Source organism: Mustela nigripes, chromosome 15 (assembly GCF_022355385.1).
Source record: "Mustela nigripes isolate SB6536 chromosome 15, MUSNIG.SB6536, whole genome shotgun sequence".
In the NCBI taxonomy this organism is placed as follows: Eukaryota; Metazoa; Chordata; class Mammalia; order Carnivora; family Mustelidae; genus Mustela; species Mustela nigripes.
The window spans coordinates 4276529-4295250 of record NC_081571.1 but is presented as its reverse complement, the minus strand read 5'-3'; the positions used below and the strand labels follow the sequence as shown (position 1 = coordinate 4295250).

Sequence of the window (18722 nt, the reverse complement as noted above, 5' to 3'; positions counted from 1 at the left end):
TTAACCAACGGAGTCCCCAGTGCCCCATGAGTTATCCCACTTTTGTGCACCTACTTTGCTGACTGCCTAAGAGTCTGGATCCCATTTCCTCAGGTGAACATACTGAGTCCAGGCTCACCTTCAGAAGCTAGTGATCTCCTTTCTTGTCCTTCCAGATTTGAGCTCTAGTTACCACCACTTCTGCTCTCACATTTGTTTTTTTTTCCCCCAGTTGTCTTTCTCTATCATGTTTTATAACTGCCCACTTTAAGGATTTTGGTTAACCTGCTATTGCTATTTCTCAGTGTTGATTATGCTGCATAAACAAGGATTTTACTCTAGATGGGCATGATTTAAATGGCTAGGTGGAACATTCAATTTAAACTTTTTCTAAAAAATCCATTTTGTTATTTAATAGTTAGCTTATATTCCTCTTAGCTCATGGTGGCTTTTATTTTTATTTGACACAGTGTATTATGTTTTTGCTAAAAGAGATTTTCAGAGGCTATCTGGTTCAGTTAGCCTTCTTTAGATACTTATTATCATCAGCATTGGGAAGGGTACCAATTCTTCAGCATGTTAAGTCAGACAACAGCAAAATAGCATTCATGCTGGCAAGAAATTGCACTGGGACAATGCAGAGGACTTTGTGAGCTATTTACTAAAAAATTAATGAAATAATGCTTTATTTTAGAACTAAAAATCTATATTCTAAGAAAGAATTTTGAGTTTTACTACATGTTGAATAAAAATTATCTTTGGAGAGCACTTTATTTTAAAAAGTAACATATGTTATAAAAAGTAACATATGTTATTAGGGCATCGGGGTGGCTCGGACAATTAAACATCTCCCTTGGGCTCAGGTCATGATCCCAGCATCCTGGGACTGAGCCCCACATTGGGTTCCTTGCAATGTGGGAAAAATGCTTCTCTGCCTGCTTCTCCCCCTGCTTGTGCATGCTCTCTCTCTGTCAAACAGACAAATAAATAAATAAATAAATAAAAGTAATTTTCTTTGAAAAGAATAAAATAATTTATGTTATCATTAAAAAACTTATACCTATTTCCCTGTTAACCGTCTCTCAAATATGTTGATGGTGATATACTTAATTTTGATGGGTTTTTAATGCTTCTTTCAAATACAGTTATCAAAATTTTAATAGAGAGGGATTCAGACATAAAGTCTATTTTTGCATAAATATCTTTATGCAGTTTTTATGCCCTCTGAATTCATGGTTCCCTATTTCTTATTTAAAATAAAACCACCTTACAGATAGGAATTCTGTCTTCTATATTCTTTGATTCTTGCCATGGGGCACAACATAGGGAACTGAGCACTGTGTCTACTAAATAGATATCATTCAATGACATTTCAAGGGTCTTAATTTCAAGGGTCATTTATTGACATGCCTTATTTGAATAGGCTATTGCCAGGAGTTTGAGACACAGAAATCATAAATACATGGATGATACTGAAAAGGAGCCAATATGATTTTTTAAAAACTATGTTTGAAAAGAACTTAATAGACCCTTTAGAAATGAGAAATTCAGTTCTGTTTTAAAATTCAAAAATGAGTTATATAGCTTGAAGTTTTCAGACATATAAAGTACATGTCTTATGTGTATTTAACAGATATGTAAGAAATCTTAGAAAACATGAGAGCATGGTAAAGATAGGAGAAATGTGAAGGGAAATCTGAAGGCTGAGATGGTCTACATGTGTTCCACTGGAGCTCCAGGGGAATAACTGGAGAAAACAGTGGGAAGACAATGATTAAGGGGTAACTGTGAAGAAATTTCTCTAACTGAAGATAAATTAGGCTGAAAACAGATACTGACTCCTGAGCTGGGTAAAGTAATTGAAATGTATTAAATAATTCTGAATCTGGAGAACACAAAAAACAAAGAAACCTCATGATAAGCATGGGTCCCAGAGTTCAACCCTATAAACCTAGTCATGTTGCAAAATTAATGAACTCACCCCAATGAGGGCCTATATATCAGAGAGTCTGGCAAAGAGTTCAGATCCATCCTTTCACCAGCCAGCACTTCTGGGTAGGGAACCTGCTGGGAATGATCCTGAGCCCTCGGGTCTACATAGTGATTCCAAGAAGGAAGGGAAGGAGGAAGGAGCAGTGATTCAAAGAATGTCCCAGTTAACCTAGTCTCAGAAGAGTAATCTAGATTATCGGTGATAGGGGCCGCATTTACTGGTGTTGCTTATTTCCAGCCCAACACACATGTCACCACCCATCCTTTTACTCCAAAGGAGATGAAAACTTCAGCTACCCCTTAACAATGCGGCAGGAGCAGAGGACAGGTGCCATCCATCATTTATGTTATATCTGAACTCCCATGATTACAGGCACGTTATGGTGGGGTATTGCTGTAACACTAGAGATATAAAATTAGAGTCACCAGGAAATGCTAGACTTAAATGCATCTAACAAACACCCTGAAATACCTTTATGTATATCTATTCATTTGCATACATGCCATAAAAACTGAATAAATTCAAAAAATAATGAAACAAGCCATTATCATAGTGGAAGATTTTAGCAATCCTCTATTGCCAGATCAAGCCCTCTAAAATGAGTGGCACTATACAAAACTTCAAAAATACAACTGAAAAGTGTTTAAATGGATGTGTATAGAGCCCAGCTGGAAAATGCATATTCTTTACAAGCATACATATAACAGTTGCAAAATCTGATAACATACTACTTCACAAGGAAGTATGAAGAAATGCCACTGGATTTGATTCACACAAATTCTTTGCTCTATTGATAACAGAGTAAAATTAGAAGTGCATTACACAATAATGGATAAAGCGAAAACCAAAGACTATGAAATGTATTACAAGAACTGGGGTCGCGGCTTGATGATCACACTCATTCCAACATACACAGATGATTCCGATTGCTGCCATAACCATGAGGAAGGGGTGAAGGAGGTCTAATGCACACAGCTCCCCCCTGGCCATTTTCATTTCTCCAAGGGAGATTCATCTGAGTGTTAGGGATGGAACTCTGCTTTGAGTTACGTCCCGCCAAGCCACAGGGCATGCTGACTGGGGGGTTTTCCAAACCTCTAATAGCACCCATCATGTCAATTGAAAAACTGCAAGAAAATTATTTTTTATAGTCTCAAAATTGCCTTTCATATCATAAAATATAGCTCTGATGTCCAAGCAGCATAATTTCTTATCATGCAGCATATACTATCATGTTACATTATCCATTAAAATGACAAGGCAACTCACAAGAGTGGTCAATAGCAAATAGCAAGACTGCTTAAACATGACCAGAAGGAGTCATGCACACCTAACAGGCAATCACTGAGTCTGCATTGGACAAATGAATGTATAGAGAGGGTCACTTACTGGATATGAAGCACAGTTTGAAAGCAGTTTGCTTCAGTATGAAAAATGAGATCATGACAAAAGGACATAGAGAAAGGAGAAGGAAGTCTAAAACAAGCCCCCACAGAAAGGTGATAAATGAGTAAATAAAAAGTGAGAAACAAGAGATATCCATTATATATGGGACACTCTTCCAGGGAAGGAGGAAGTTAGTGTGCTTATCAGTTAAAGGGGACTAGGTCATGCTCTCACTGAGAACCATGGGATGGAAGAGTTCTCCTTCCATTTGCTTTTAGACTTCCAAAAGATAGCTAATTCCCATGTTAATTAGCTAATTCTCACTATTTCCAGCCTCCCTGTTTGCATGTAACTCACATCACTCTGATGAGGTGCAAATGGTTAGGAAAACAAAGAGTAATGGGGAGGAGTCTGCCCCAAGAAAAATTCAATGGTTGATAATAAGTCGGAGAAAACTTTTGTCTTAAAGATAAGACAAGGTTGTTACCATTAAAAAATACAAATAATCCAATAACCCTGGAACAAAACCATGCACATACACCAAAGAACCATGAATGACGAACAATACCCATAGTAAAAAAGTTCAACTTTTTCACTGTGAACCAAGGGAATGCAGATAAACACAAGTGCTGGAGCTGTTTGCAAAGACTAAGGGAGATTTAAACAGCGATAGAAAAAAAAGTGTAGGGGAAATTATTATTAACCATTTTTAAATTTTGCTTTTTTCTATGCATTTACATTTTAATATGTATTTCAGTATTCTTTTTCATTTAATACTCTATCATTAACATTTCCCTTGGATATTGTTTCATGTCCAACAGTTAATTCTGTCATACTGTAAGAATCCAATGGATTCCTTCCTTTTCATCATTTATTGTCCAATTTTTCACTATGATAGATGGTGCTGCAACACATATCCTGAAACATCCATCTTCATTTTCATTCCTAATTTTCTTTGGACTAAGTTTCCAGAATTAAAATTACTGTGTTTGTTTGAGGTCCTTGGTACATGATGCCAAGTACCTGTCTAGAAGGATCATGTTCACTTTCAAACTCACCAGCAGAGGGTACCATGCTCATTTCTCAAACACTTTTTTCATTGAAAATTGCATTTCCCAAATGTTTTTCTCTATTTTTTCAGATTTACAGAATTTATACAAATCAATCTTTTGATACATATATTCTTTCAATAATACTAAAGCTAGTAATAAATTTACCATACTCACCCTAACTTTATGACTACCTTTAGGATGATAAAAATAACTTGAAGAATAGATCTGCTTTATCTTTCAGTCCAGCTGCTCAGCACTAGACACCCAAATACAGCAAAGTACATGGGTAATAATTACAAATTTCATCCAAAGTTATAATCATTTATACCTATATTCCCATATTATAAATACACATACACACCCACATAAGAAGGGTGATCAGATTGTTCTCTCTTCTTTACAATAGTACTGACTTTTAAAATAAAATGGCAAACTCTGCCATTTAAGAAAAATTCTTTACAAAATACACCAAACCAAGAGAATAAATGCCCCTTAAGTAGCTGAGAGACCTAAATGGGGAAGAAACTTGTATTTAAATGAACAAAGGACTTTAAGGAAAAAGAAAACCTCAAACCCACAGTCATACAAATGTTAGGTAATAAAACTGTGATTTTAAACATCGTATTTTGTTTCATAGTTCAGATGTAAGCTTATTTTAAAACAGTGGAGGTTTATAAAGGTGGGCAATTCAAAAATACTTTTCTCGGTGTTTTATCCTTGTTTTTATTAAATAAACTCAGAAGTCAGAGACTTTTACAGTGTCATTATATAGTGTTTGCCTGAGAAGTAATATTAACATACAGAAATTGAAGTTGGCAGAGATCAGACACAGAATAGTGATTGAGCAAGAACAGTATTCATGCCAATTAGAAGTGTGCTCACTCAAGTTTCATGATGAAGACCTAGCTTCTTAACTGGAACCAGATGTTATCCAGTACCAAATACGCCCCGCTTCTTGGCATGGTTCATACCTACCATTAACCTCTGACTTAGTGCATGTACATCAAGTGGAGAGAGACAAATTAGTAGTTGGCTGCAGTGAGAGCTAAGGAAATGTTAACAAAATGCTATACCGAGGAGTTGCTGGAAGCCCCAAAGCGAACCCCCTTTCCCTGTTGAAGGTCACTCAGTGGCCTCCCGCTGCATTTCCTACTAAGCTCCACTCCACTGGTGTGTCTGGCCTCCCCAGTCCCATCTCATCCCACTCTGCCATTCTCAGCACTGGTTTCCTTCCTCCTCTCAAACAGAATAAGCTCTTTCTATCTCATAGCCTTTGTACATGTTGTTCCTTCTGACTGAAGATTTGGTCTGTACCAAATTTTGTGCAGCCACTTCTGTCTTGACTTAAATGGTCTTTCATGAATACCCCACTTCCCGTGTATCTTCTGTCCTGTCCTAATTTACAAATGAGTCCTGGTTATTTCTTTCATAGTATTTCTCAGGATGGATAAGGATACCTTTATTTGTTTACTTTGTATCATCTATTCCTCTTTAGACTCTTATCTCCAAGAGGGCAAGAAGGATACTTTGTTCAGTTATATATCCAGCACCTAGTACCAGCAACAGAGCAAGCACTTGATTATATGTAATTGTTACAGGCAAGCCAAATAAAATATATTCTGATCTGCAATATATTTGTAGAATAGATTTCCATGTGTAGGAAACAGCATTATGACTGCAAATGTAAGCCATTCCATCTTTATCCAGACATCCTATTATCTCTCTTACCCATTCTTTAACTGAGATCCTACCAACTTCATGAATAGCTAGGAAAAGAACTGGAACATATCAAACAAAAGGGGGAAATGATAGATTTACACATATTTTCCAGACCCTTTCACTGGCATAATGAGATGACTGATGCATATGTCATAATTCATAGGCTGACACTTCCCTCATTTCACATCTCAGCGATCCTGCGTATGACTCCATTTGCTAGCATGAATGTTAATCATAAGCATTCTTTATGTCTGAACAGCTCATTTTAAGGGTCAAGATCATATAAAGTTCTACCCTGATGGGATAAATGAGTTGGATTTGGGAGTAAGAATAGTAGCTGAAGAGTACGGTTTCTACTTTTGCTTTTCAACTACTGAAGCTTAGGTATTTTCCTTTGCTTTCATATAAACCAGACTGAGTTCTAAAGATATTTCTTACTTAGTTCTAGGACGAAAACTTTGTGATAATCAGTTCTGTCAACTGGTCAACACATCAAGCCCTGGAGGCTTCTCCTCACAGCAGAGACTCCTCATCACCTTAGTCTCAGGGCACGTTCTGACTTTTGGTGGAATATGTTTGAAGAGCTTTCTGACAGGGATGTGGGACTTTGGCATCTGGTTCTGTCTATGAGGTACAGCCCATAGACCCACATTTCTTTCTAACCCCTGCATTTGCTCGCTGGAGATTGGAGTTCCCCTTGCTGTTTTATCTTCTCTTCTTCACACTGGTATTCCTTCCCTAAATTATGCTCCAACCTGTGATCCCACTAAAGCTCTGGGGAAATCATGGACAAGATTTACTAGGAGACTCTTAGTTCCTTACAATTTAAGACTCCTGAATGAAAGTGAGGGAGAAAGGCTTGATTATTATTTGATTGTGGCTTATCTTTAATATATACATTTCTTTGATTTTGATGGCTGAAAGTGAACATTAGGATTTATTTTTTGATTCAACATGTAGTCTTTTAGGAAACAGTATATGGTTATCTTTTCTTCCCCCAAGTTCTTACTGTTGAGTTTGTGTTTTGTCAAATCACTCAGAAACTACCCACAAACCTGTAGACTATATAAGGATCACTAAACAGCTTAATTGTGCAGTTTTTCAAGAATTTTTTTTTTTTTGAACACAAAGTTTTCACTGGGCTGTTGTTTATTGGTGTCCTAACTTATAAATGATTTCCTAATATCATGGGTAAAGTAATAGTTTTCTTTGAAGTTCCCTAATTCTTAAACGGAGATTCCCAGAGTTCTTAAGGACCACCTAATGCCTGTACCTGTTGGTGTCTTTCTCACAACAGGTGGAATGCAAGGCTTATTGGTGAATCACATGTATGATGTCATGAGAACTGTAAGTTTCATGAAAGTTATGATGGCTCTGACTACTATCATTATTCCAAACAAACCATTTTTATATCATTGGACACCTAACATTCACAATCAATCCAGTTAACCTCATAACATTTGCTCTGATATGTCCCCAAATATATTAATAAATTTTATATATGTGGAGGTGTTTATTTCCCTGAAATTTGCCATCATAGCTCCAAAGGGAAAATGCACTGTTCCTAGAATAATGATTAGCCCATTGAATAAACATTAGCAGTGTTATACTCGCTGTTATTATATCCTAAGTATAATATCCATGGTCTTTGCACTTTGAAGTCAGTCCATATATATATGGGGAAGGATATATATTTATAGAATGTCATGGTGCCACACCTTGACAAGGTTCTAGAAACTATTATTATAGATACAACTCATATCATATCAGAAAAGCTCTATATTATTAATAGAATCAATCAAAATTCAAATACCTATTAGAATTATTATATGAATGATTCATTTATGTATTTTCCATGGAATATTTATGATTTTGTTCCCTTAAAATATTTTGAAAAGATAATGATTTAATCAAAATAATCACCAAAATTATAATGACCTCTAATTTGTCTGCATTGAGAAAAAAGTGATAATTAGTCGACATTAGTCCCTATTTAAGGTGGAAATATCCTGCTAGTTCTGTGGTAGCTTTATCTTATTCCCATACTTAAGAACCCAAGCAAACTCATCTGAAATGCAAAGTGTTCTCTCCTGTCTCCAGTTTCCTATCTTACTCAACACCCCCAAAATATTGCATCCATGTTCCCACATCATTTGTCCCATATCCACAAGGGCAGGGTTTTTTCCCCCTGTGAGTTCTTGGCCAGTCTCACCACCTAGAACACTGCCAATATCTGATGACCAAATGGATGAATATAATGCAAAGATCAATTCTCCATTTAATGCTAGTTTTGAATTGTTCTACTGGATTATACTTTGGTTATACCTATAAAACAAGTTAAGAAAGAAAATTATTTTCTAAAAATTTGTGTCCAAGCCAATAAACATAAAACAGAAAACCTGAAGATTACTCTAGTAGATGTTGTAGTGCGCCCTTCTCACCAAGAGACTCATTCCCCTGGCTAGCAGGACCGCTTCCTGCACATAATGTACACCTGAGTCCCGGCCCTAGAACTGTCCTTGGCTGGAGAGGGAGGACTCATCCGAAGTGATGGCCCTTCCAGGGCAACTAAGGACTGCTCAGTCTGGCAGCATGAGGGCTTGGCCCTTGCCTTCATTCGCATCTTCTCTGAAGGGTCAGTCTGACTCCAGAGACCACCCCCCACCCCTTGTCTCTCCCTAGCCAGCCCTGGATCCCCAGGATCACAGAGGCTTCTGTTTGCACTATACCACAGAGCTTCTTCCTCTGCCCCTTTCTCTCCTTCCTTCACTCCTGCAGAGCTGTTTTTCCTAAAAACATTGCCTAATGAGCTTCCTCTATATAAATCTAAGTCTCCTGCCCTCCCCTAGTCCTGTCCCATGTCCCTGTCCCTAACAAAACACAGGTAGCAGAGTTGGAGGCCAGACGTAATCTGGGGAAGCAAATCTAAAATGGTATTTTGGAGCTGGATCACTTGTCAATCACTGGCAGCCAGGGGCCTGTTTCTGGTAACTGTAAAAAATGAGAGGGCCTCTCTGGCAGCTGATGAAGAGACTCTCACTCCCTGTAACTAAAGGGTAGAGAGAGTAGAGGATCCAGCCTTTGTTAAGAGTTGTGGAGCACCAAAGAAGCCTAAATTCTCAACCCAGGGAGGGCTGCTCTGTTGGAACCAGGACCCCAACAGGGTGGGAGTGGAGCCGTGAGACTTGGAATGAGACATCTGAGCCAATGTACTCAGATGCACTGGAAACTCCAGCTGTCCCTGGAATGTCTGGGTCTGCAGAGAGGCCCATCCCTCCCTCCCACTTGAAGATGATGTCACAGCGTTCCACCTCACCTGTTCTCTCCTGGCCAGCTGACCAAGAGCTGGGGTTAGATCACTCACATAACCAGGTAGGGAAAGGTAGGACCTGATAAGGGAATAAAGGGACTATCTCCAAAGGGCCAGAAGGCCCTATCTAGCAGGTGTCAGCAGGTGACAGTGTATCTGGAACTGAGTCCCGAGGGGATGGATCAAGGAAGATACAAAGTGGGCAAAGAAAAGCATTTGGTATTAGAGCATCCTCCAATGATACAGAACTTAAGAACAAATGGCAAGCATGTTGGAAGGTGGCATTAATACACTGCTAGGTTGGCCCTCAAAAGCTTGGAGAAAGTGATGGCTTAAATAGTGAAAGACAAAAGCCAGACGTGCCAGACTAGTTGAAGAGGATGAAGATAGATGGGCAAACACAAAGAGAGATCTCTCCATCTATGCAATGAAGAGACATCAAGGATGGATGATCAGGATCCCTATAAAAATCACAACTCTTTGCTCAGGTTCCAAACCTGGAAACCCTTGAATGAAGAGTCCCCAGAAGGAGGCGCCAGCAACACCAGAACAAGAGTACAGAGCAAGGACTCAGACAGCCCTGCTCCAACAGAGCCCAAGGCCATGCAATTGGGCTACCATACAACGAGGAAAGGGTAAGCCTTTTCTATTCTTACAATATAGACCTCTAGCATTTTGGAATAAGGCCATGCCATTTGTGGCAGAGAATTACATGCCATTTGAAAAACATTTCTCTAAGTACTCCTGGGCCTTTGTGCAGATAAGGCATCTGACCACAAGACACCAAGCAGCTATGTGGCCAGCATTTCCCATCATGACCCGAGTTTCTTAGACTGACACCAAACATAACAAGGTCAGGAGCCAGGAGCAATCTCCTGAAAGTTAGAACTTTCTCCTAGACAGTTAGGGCCAGGCAGAGGGCACAAGTAGGCTACTTACACAAGTGACTCATTGCTCTATGTCACCCACCACCTCTCCCCCATCCCAGTCCTCTGGCCATTGAGGAGTGTCCCTTATGACAAGCCTACAGAGGAGGAAAAAGGCCAAACTTGGTTTTGGGGTGGGTTGGCTCAATACATTAGTGCAAGCCACAAAAGGCCTGCTGTGGACCACAGCCCAGTCAAGGCGCCGAGAGGAAATCTTCCCAAAGCACAAAGCTTCAGGTAGTGTGCCTGCTCATCCACTTTTTGTGGAAACACAAATCAGCTGAGGTTGGAATATATACAGTCTCACTGATAGAGGTGAATGGCTTGGTCAGTTCATCAGGACCTAGAAGGGGAGTTCTGGAAAAGGGAAGACAAGGAGATCTGGAAAAGAGTTTGTGGGTGGAACTCGAGGGTACAAAGAGCCAAGACTTTTGTTTCATATATTAACATCTTCCAGAGATGTGCAAAAGGCACCAAATAACCAGAATGACTCCACCAGCTGACACCCCTCTCCCCCCAGTGCTCCCAGATGGCCATAGTGGTAGGGACAGAGGCCAAGCATGGGCCCAACAAAACTGCCTCTCAGCAAGGCAGATCTAGCTACTGCCACTATTGAGTGTCTAAATGCCAACAACAGACACCAACACTGAACCTTGATATAGCACCATCCATTGACATGCCTAAACAGCCACTCAGTGGCAGACAATTATTTTGACTAAAACTGATTCCTAGGCTGGGTATGCGCTTTTCTTTTTTGCCTATATGGCTGTGGCAAGCATCACTATCTGAGGACTTACAAATGTTGGATCCATTGATATGGGATTCTCCATGACATTTCAACAAATCAAATGATCCACTTCACAACAAAGGCACTGTGGCACTTGGAAATGGGTCTACTGTTCTCATCACTGATTGTATAAACAAGAAGCTACTAGCTGCTGGCTTGAGAAGGGGATAGGACAGCATTTGGAGGTTGTTGTTGAGGCTGTAACTCAGAGATTCCTTGTGAGTGTGGGCAATGCCTCAGGATGCTGTCTGTATATCCCCTATCAGCAATCACTGTGGTACTGCATCCTCAAGGGTGAGATCCAGAGTGGTCATTCTTACCATCACTTTTAGTGACCCAGGTGGTCACCCTAGATGGGGTGCCTCCCATCTCCACAACTATGGGCTCTGTGGATCTAGAAGTCTGTTCCCAGTTGGAAATACTCCTACCAGGACAATGTGAGTACCATTAATCTTCAAGCTACCATCCATTCACTTCAGGCCCTCATATCAAGACAGAAGTTAGAAGGAAAGGATGTAGCATTCCTGGCTCAAAAGAATGTCTGTGAAGGACAGAGGATTTACTGGTATTCCTTGACCATTTTGATAGTAAACAGGCAAGTGCTCACACAAAGGCTGATAAATCAGGGCATGATGACCAATGGTTCAGACACTTCAGAGCTGAATATCAGGCTCATCACAGCAGGTTGGCTACGTAGACTCACACAGGTATTAGGTGGGAATGAATGGGTGGTTGGGATGAGAGCAGGAGGAGAGATGGTGAGTATTAGTTGCCATCCAGAGACCAACTGTAGCCATGGAGCCTGTGGTTCACCCACTGATGTTTCTTCAGTAGTTTCCTCAGGGCAAGAGACTGATTAGAATCTTGGGTGGAGAGTGGGCTAGTCCCGAATTACATGAAGTAATCTAAGTGGAACCAGGGTGAACAACAGTGGTGTGACACCCTGGTCACGCCAGAACCAAGGCCCTCATTCCTTCAGTTGTCAGGAGTGACAACTGATGATGAGAATTACTTTTGATGGCACAGAGCTGCCCCATCCCACCTACAGTGTGTTCCACATCCCCTGTTTGATCACAGCAGGGATGCGGAAGGCCCAGGCACCTTCCTCAATTCCAGGACAACTCTGAGGGCCATCCCAGTTGTGTCACAACTACCTTGCCATTCCATTCAATCGTTCTGCCCAATTTGGCTGCCTTCGGTTTCCTACAGGTGTTCTTACTAAAGATGTTCTCTCATGAATTGGCATGCAAATCTCCAGCTCAGAGTGTTTCCTGGGAAGCCTATCTAAACAACTGCTCCTGGAAAGATCGGGATTTTAACAGGTGGCCAGTAGTATCTACAGCATGCCTACACCGATGGAGTTCTCAGTAGAACTTTGCTCACCTTCCTCCACCTGAAGTCAGGTTCCCTGAGTAGAACCTGAGGTGAGGATGCTCATACAAGTAATTTATTAAGGGAATGTTCTCTGAGAGGCATATGTCAGGGTATGAGAGCAGCTGATTAGGGTAGTAGAAGAAGCTGGACATAAAGATGTGGGCAATGCCCCAGAAAAATATGCAAATACTTCCTAGCCATTTAGTAGCCTGTCCCCTGTGCCAGCCCTGTGAGGGGGAGAGGGGACCTCAGTCCATCCTAGTATAGACATAACTCTTTAAGTTTGACATTATTTACAAAGGAAGTTAGAGTACAAAATATTCTTAAAGTTACACATGGAAGCTGCATTTGGCCAAACAGAATAAAAGTACCTGTCATTACACCATTAGTCTTTGGAGTTTTATAACTGAACTGAAAATTTCACACAAAGCAGCTCTATAACCCCTTCCCCTTAAACCTCAGCTTGCCTAGTCCCTAAAAATAGCATTTGACTAAATTTTAACTCTGAGAAATATCCACACAAAATTAAGGACAAATTTTAAGAAAAGAAAGTTATTTAAATGTATCAACCAAGAGGAGATTCTTTTTAGTTACAAGTCTCCATATGAAAGGTTTAGGACAAAAAGGAATTCTTGAGGTAGACCTAATTAAGGTTCTTATCAAATGTGGTGTATATGCAATTTTCCGATTGCTTTGACAGTTCGTTGAAAAGTTTCAGAGAACTTCAAGGTCATGATTCACTTCTATCATTGTAGACACCTTTTCTTCAGGATTGAAACGTGAGGATTTAAAGTGATATTCAAATGTGGGTCAGTACAGGAACAGCATACTTCTATGTTTTATTAAGATCAACATTTTAGAATATTTTATAAATAATTTTCATTACGATCTAAAATGTTTTCTGAAAGGAAAATGTTCACAGAAAACCCAGTCAGCTGAGTTGTTGTCGTTTTTTTTCCTCCTTCAGAACTACTAAAGGCACCACAGATTTCTAGTAAATTAGTGAGAGTACCAGGGAGGGTTTTCTTTTCTTTTCTTTTTCTTTTTTCTTTCTTTCTTTCTTTTTTTTTTTTTTTTTTCTGGAAGGTGTTTTTCCTTTTAAGGAGCCCTGACTGGATGAGGAGAATATTCCCTATTGGAGTAAGAGCCTCAGTCTATTATCTTCTATAGACGGCTCATGGTTCCTTGCTGGGGGTCCAGGAGAAGCAGGTTAGAAATCCTGATGCCATTCTGCGGTTCCTCCCTGACCTCCCTGTCAGTGGGGGTCTAGAATAAGAGACTGTGTTTCCTCATTGTTGGTGGTGATAGGGAGGAGGCATGGAGGTAGGAGGAGATACTGAGAAGAGATACTGTTTACCAAGAAGTCCGACACTTTCTACACGTTTTTTATGATCTGAATTTGATACTCATTATAACATCAGGAGGTAGAAACTGATTATTCTTGTTTGTACAAATGAGGAAACTGAGCCTGCAGGTAATTAAGCAATTCACACCAACAAGATCATACAGCTAGAAAGTGGCACTCTGACTCCACAGGCTGAGCTAGTAATCACTGCCTTGTCATTGATAGTATGCTTTTCAGGGTAACTTCACAAATAAAAGTAATTGAGAATGTGCAAAAGAGAGTTCAAATAGTCACAAAGGTGAGGCTTGGTTTCAAGGTATCCATCTCCACGCAATGGCTTCTTCCTGCTGCTTCGCTCTTCATGCCTTAGTCCTCCCCAGAAGTGGCCTCTGGACTTTCCATGACCCCGCCCCCCACCCTCTCCCTCCCTTATGCCCCCAATCCATTCTCCATGGCAACCAGAGTGAGCATCCCAAAGAATAAATCTGTCCCTCCTGGTTTTCTGTTGTAAATACTCAAATGGCACCCCAGGGCTTTAGGATGAAGCACACATCCATTGGGCATAAGCAAACCCTCTTGCCTTCCCCAGCTCCTTTTTCTTCAGAGGTACACGACACACTAGTCATATCCACGTCAAGCAGACTTCGATAGTTTGAGGGATTTTGAAAGAAATCTTGAGACTTTTTGGAAATCCACAAATTACTAAATACTCCTATATAAATTTTCCCATAAATTTTGCTAGAGTATAATAAGATAAAATTGAAAATGAAGTTGCAGGCTGAAATGGCAAGTCCAGTGGATGAGGGAAACCACAACACTCACGGGGACTGCATGGAAATAATCTGGCCTCGAAGGGTCCAGAGAAGCTATGTGGATGTTGTTTGGTGGTGGGGAGGGAAGGGGAGAGGGATAGAGGCAGGTTCTGAAGACTAGGCAAGTAGCAAAATCATACTTGGATTGTCATACTTCCCTCCCATGAGGAAACCGTATCAATGGTGGGCTTAGCCCTCAGCTGGGCTGGGCTGATTTGAGAAGCATCCAGGGACTGTGAGAAACCAAGCAGAAGAGGGAGCAAAGGGGAAACCACAGGTCCTACACAATATGCAAAATTAAACTAAATGAACACCCTTTCATAATTTATAATTACTATTTAATTTTCATAGTCAACAACAATGCAATGACTAGAAAGTGTGTATTTTAAAGGAAATATTTGGCCGTTTTATTTTTGTCATTTTAACACTGTAGGGGTGGAAAGATTTTTCCTTCTACCCTTTAAGGTCTTCAGGTGGTTTAAGAATTAAATTCACATGAGACAGATCAACAGAAAACAAAACAAAGCCCAAGGTTTACTACATGCTCATACAGGCCCAATAATGAGGTGGAGACCTAAAGAAACAACCCAGGGTACCTGGGTGGCTCAGTCAGTTAAGGAGCTGGCTTTGGCTCAGTCATGATCCCAGGGTCCTGGGATCAACCCCAACATCAGCTCACTGCTCAGCGAGGAGGAGCGTGCTTCTCCCTCCCCCTCTGCCTGCGGTTCCCACTGTTTGTGCCCGCAACCACTCTTTCTGTCAAATGAATAAATAAAATCTTTAAGAAAACAACTTAAAACTCAGGCAGGCAGTTTTTATACTTTTTAGAGAAAGGGACCAGAAATTTGCTGGGAATTTGCTTTTTTTTTTTTTTTTTTTTTTTTTGCTTATTCTCAATTTATCAAAAGGACAAAGAAAACTTAAGTTTGGGAGCTGCCATTAGTAAGGAATTCTAAACAGAATTTGGGCTGGGAGAGTAGATTGGTAAGGAAGTCTCCTTATCTCCCTCTACAAGGAGGGCACCTTTCACACGGAAGATTTACTTCTGGCTTTCCGGAGACAAACACAGGGGAGTGTGGGGGGTGTCAGATTGTTTTTTCACTGGCTATTTCTTAAGTGATTCTTACATTTTGGGGTGGCCCGCCCTTGGCACCTACAACTGCAAGCTTAGCCAGCCTCTTTTGGAAACTTGGATTTGTCAGTCTTTGGAATTTGACATTTAAATATGCTGAAATACTACTTTTCATTTGGGTTTGAAAGAAAACCTTAGATAAATTCTAGAACCTATAAAACTAACACCAGCTTGAACCATTAGTCTTGAAACTCTTGAGTGTGCCTCTTTGTTCTTACTCCTACAAAATGTTTCCAAGAAAATAAGTAAAAACTAAATTGTACATTTTGTTCTAGTGAGTTGCTCCATCCTGCTGGCAAATCTTCTAGTCAGTTGAGTTCTATTTTCCTTTATTATCTTTTTCTGTGCCTCCCTTTAAACTTGTTTTTCAACTGCTCCATATTAGGAAACACAAAGAGCTGAAAATTTAGCAGGCCTAAGTGTTGGCACATGTTTACCTTTTACTTATACTGACTTTTTGATACGGATTTTGAGCAACACTTTGTTTTCCAGATTTTAGGAGAGAACTATTCTTTCTTTCCTTTTTTTTTATTCCAAAAGTAGTTGGGAATCCAAAGTTGGTAATTTGCTTTTTTTTTTTTTTTTTGCTTATTCCCAGTTTATCAAAAAGACTGGGACTCTTGCTCTCATTAATTTCAATCTATTGCTTGATGACTATAACAGAACTATGAACAAAATGTAAAGCAAATGTTGTTCCACCACAAAAGTTTAAGAGCAGAATTAGAAACAGGTAATCTTAAAGATTACATTTTATCTAGATTAACTACACTGTACAATTAAATGTCCCATAACAGAGAAATGCTATCATGGAATTCTACAAAATAAAAACATTAGAAATACTATTCATGTGGAAAATACATAGCATGTTAGTAATGTTAGTAGAGTAAAAGAGTGGAAATGATAAGTTACACTAAATTTTATTGATACTTATATATAATCATTTTGAAAGAAATGTATTCAACATTTCAAACAGCATTTAACCACCTAGAAAGAGAAAAACACCAAGAAATCTTGTACCCATTTGGTTTTTAAATTGTACATTGTAATGATATAAAATCCAAGTTGAATTATCTAAAATCCAAGTTAAAACGGATGACTTACCTTAGATGTATTAAAAAACCCACTGGGGAATTACTACAGTCCTCCGCCTCTATCAGAGACAATGTTTCAAACTTTCCCCTTACTTGCAGAATGAGTGAAGGATTCGGGGCTTCAGAATTCACTGACTGTGCCTGGAAGAAAAGGCTCTCGCGTGTTTGGCCTTGTCTCATGTTTCATCCCCTCATATTAGCAACAGGCGTATCTAATTTTACTCAGTGACATAAACAGCTCATACCACACTTAAAATTGTTTGGGCACCAATTCCAGGACACAGCTCTAAGTGGGCCAAAAAAAAAAAAAAAAAAAAAAAAAATCTTACAAAACCAACACTTAAACCCTGAATCATGATAGTCTTATGTAATTATAACTTTCTAAAATAAACTTTACCTTAAATGAATAGAAAAACCAGACTAGTTTACAGCAGAATTTAATGTTGACAAAATCTTTTGAAAATCATTTCAAATTAACATGCAACATTTAGAACTTAATGACCTACTTAGTATTAAGTGTATACTATTGTCACTCAAGTGAAATGCACATTATCATATTAATAGTTACTCCTTAAAAATCGCTTTAAGCCTCTTTTTTTTTTTTTAAATTTATATATTTATTTGTCAGAGAGAGACAGCACAAGCAGGGGAGTGGCAGACAGAGGGAGAAGGAGAAGCAGGCTTCCCACTGAGTAGGAGCCTGATGCAGGACTTGATCCCAGGATCCTTTGATCATGACCTAAGCCAAAGACAGTTGTTTAACCAGCTGAACCACCCAGGTGTCCCTAAGCCTCTTTCTAAGAGAAAAACTTAAAATATTTGAGAAGAAAACCTTGGGGAATGCTCATCCTAATAAAGAGAAGGCAAATAAATTCTGCCTGTTAAAATTACGACAGTTCTTTTCCAGTAAACTAAATTTACATTATGTTTAACAAAGGATGTGAATGTAACAAGGCAATCTTGACGTTTTTATCTTTATTTAAAAAGAAGAGTAGATCATTCATTTTCATAAGATGTAAAGAAAATATCAAGCTTTTTAATAATCTTTTATTTTGCATTATTTTTATATAGCCTGGTGAGCAGGATGAATTAACAAAGATTAAATTATATATTTGAAATTTGTATTTTAGCACTAAACCTGGAAAAGGAGAAGCAGTGCAATGATAATCCATATGCTTAATATTTCCTTTTCTTCTCAGAAGACCTTTTCTCTTATTCTGTTTATTCATAACTCTAACTTCTTTTGACATTTGATGCTTCTCATGCCAACAGCTGCAGGCCTTAAATTAACAGCTGATACAGCTTCAACTAATCATACATTTATTTGTAAGACTTTAAAAAAAATCTTTCATGAACTCTCTGAACATTACTATTTTCCCTGACACAGCAATATAGTTAGAATAAAATTACAGCACAACTATCTCATATAAATATATATATAAAATACTTACCAGTGATGATATGAGATGTTTGTATCAGTATGTGTCTGAAAAGTCAAAATTTGAAACTCCTAACCTAATATTCTGGTTGAAATGTCACACATTTAAAGGTTACATATTGAGGGACCTTTTCATCAATCAGTAAATTGGTTTTATAGCGATGAACTTTTCAATGTTTTGTGCACTGCTTTGTACAAATGTTAGTCAAGTTATGGATTTGATCTCCATTCACATCTACAGATTCATCTAACACTACCAACTTTTCCGTCCTTCAGGAGGAGGGTTAAAGAAAAACATCTCTCATTTTACAGAATAGTTGAAATTACTAAAATAAGATCTTCAAAGAAATTACTAAAATAAGATCTTCAAAGTTTGTA

The 18722-nt window shown here is 39.0% G+C and overlaps 1 protein-coding gene across 2 annotated transcripts in view; it reads right to left on the bottom strand.

Annotated features, from left to right (window-relative positions):
- Positions 1–18722, bottom strand: part of SGCG (sarcoglycan gamma) — a 148633-nt gene that overhangs the window by 105199 nt on the left and 24712 nt on the right. Inside the window, exon 1 of one of the 2 annotated variants that reach the window (XM_059378289.1) lies at positions 16917–17100. The exons of the other annotated variant lie outside the window; for it this stretch is intronic. The gene's annotated coding sequence lies outside the window, so the exon portion shown is untranslated. Of the gene's footprint in view, positions 1–16916; positions 17101–18722 lie in introns of those variants that run through there. 2 annotated transcript variants of the gene reach the window in all.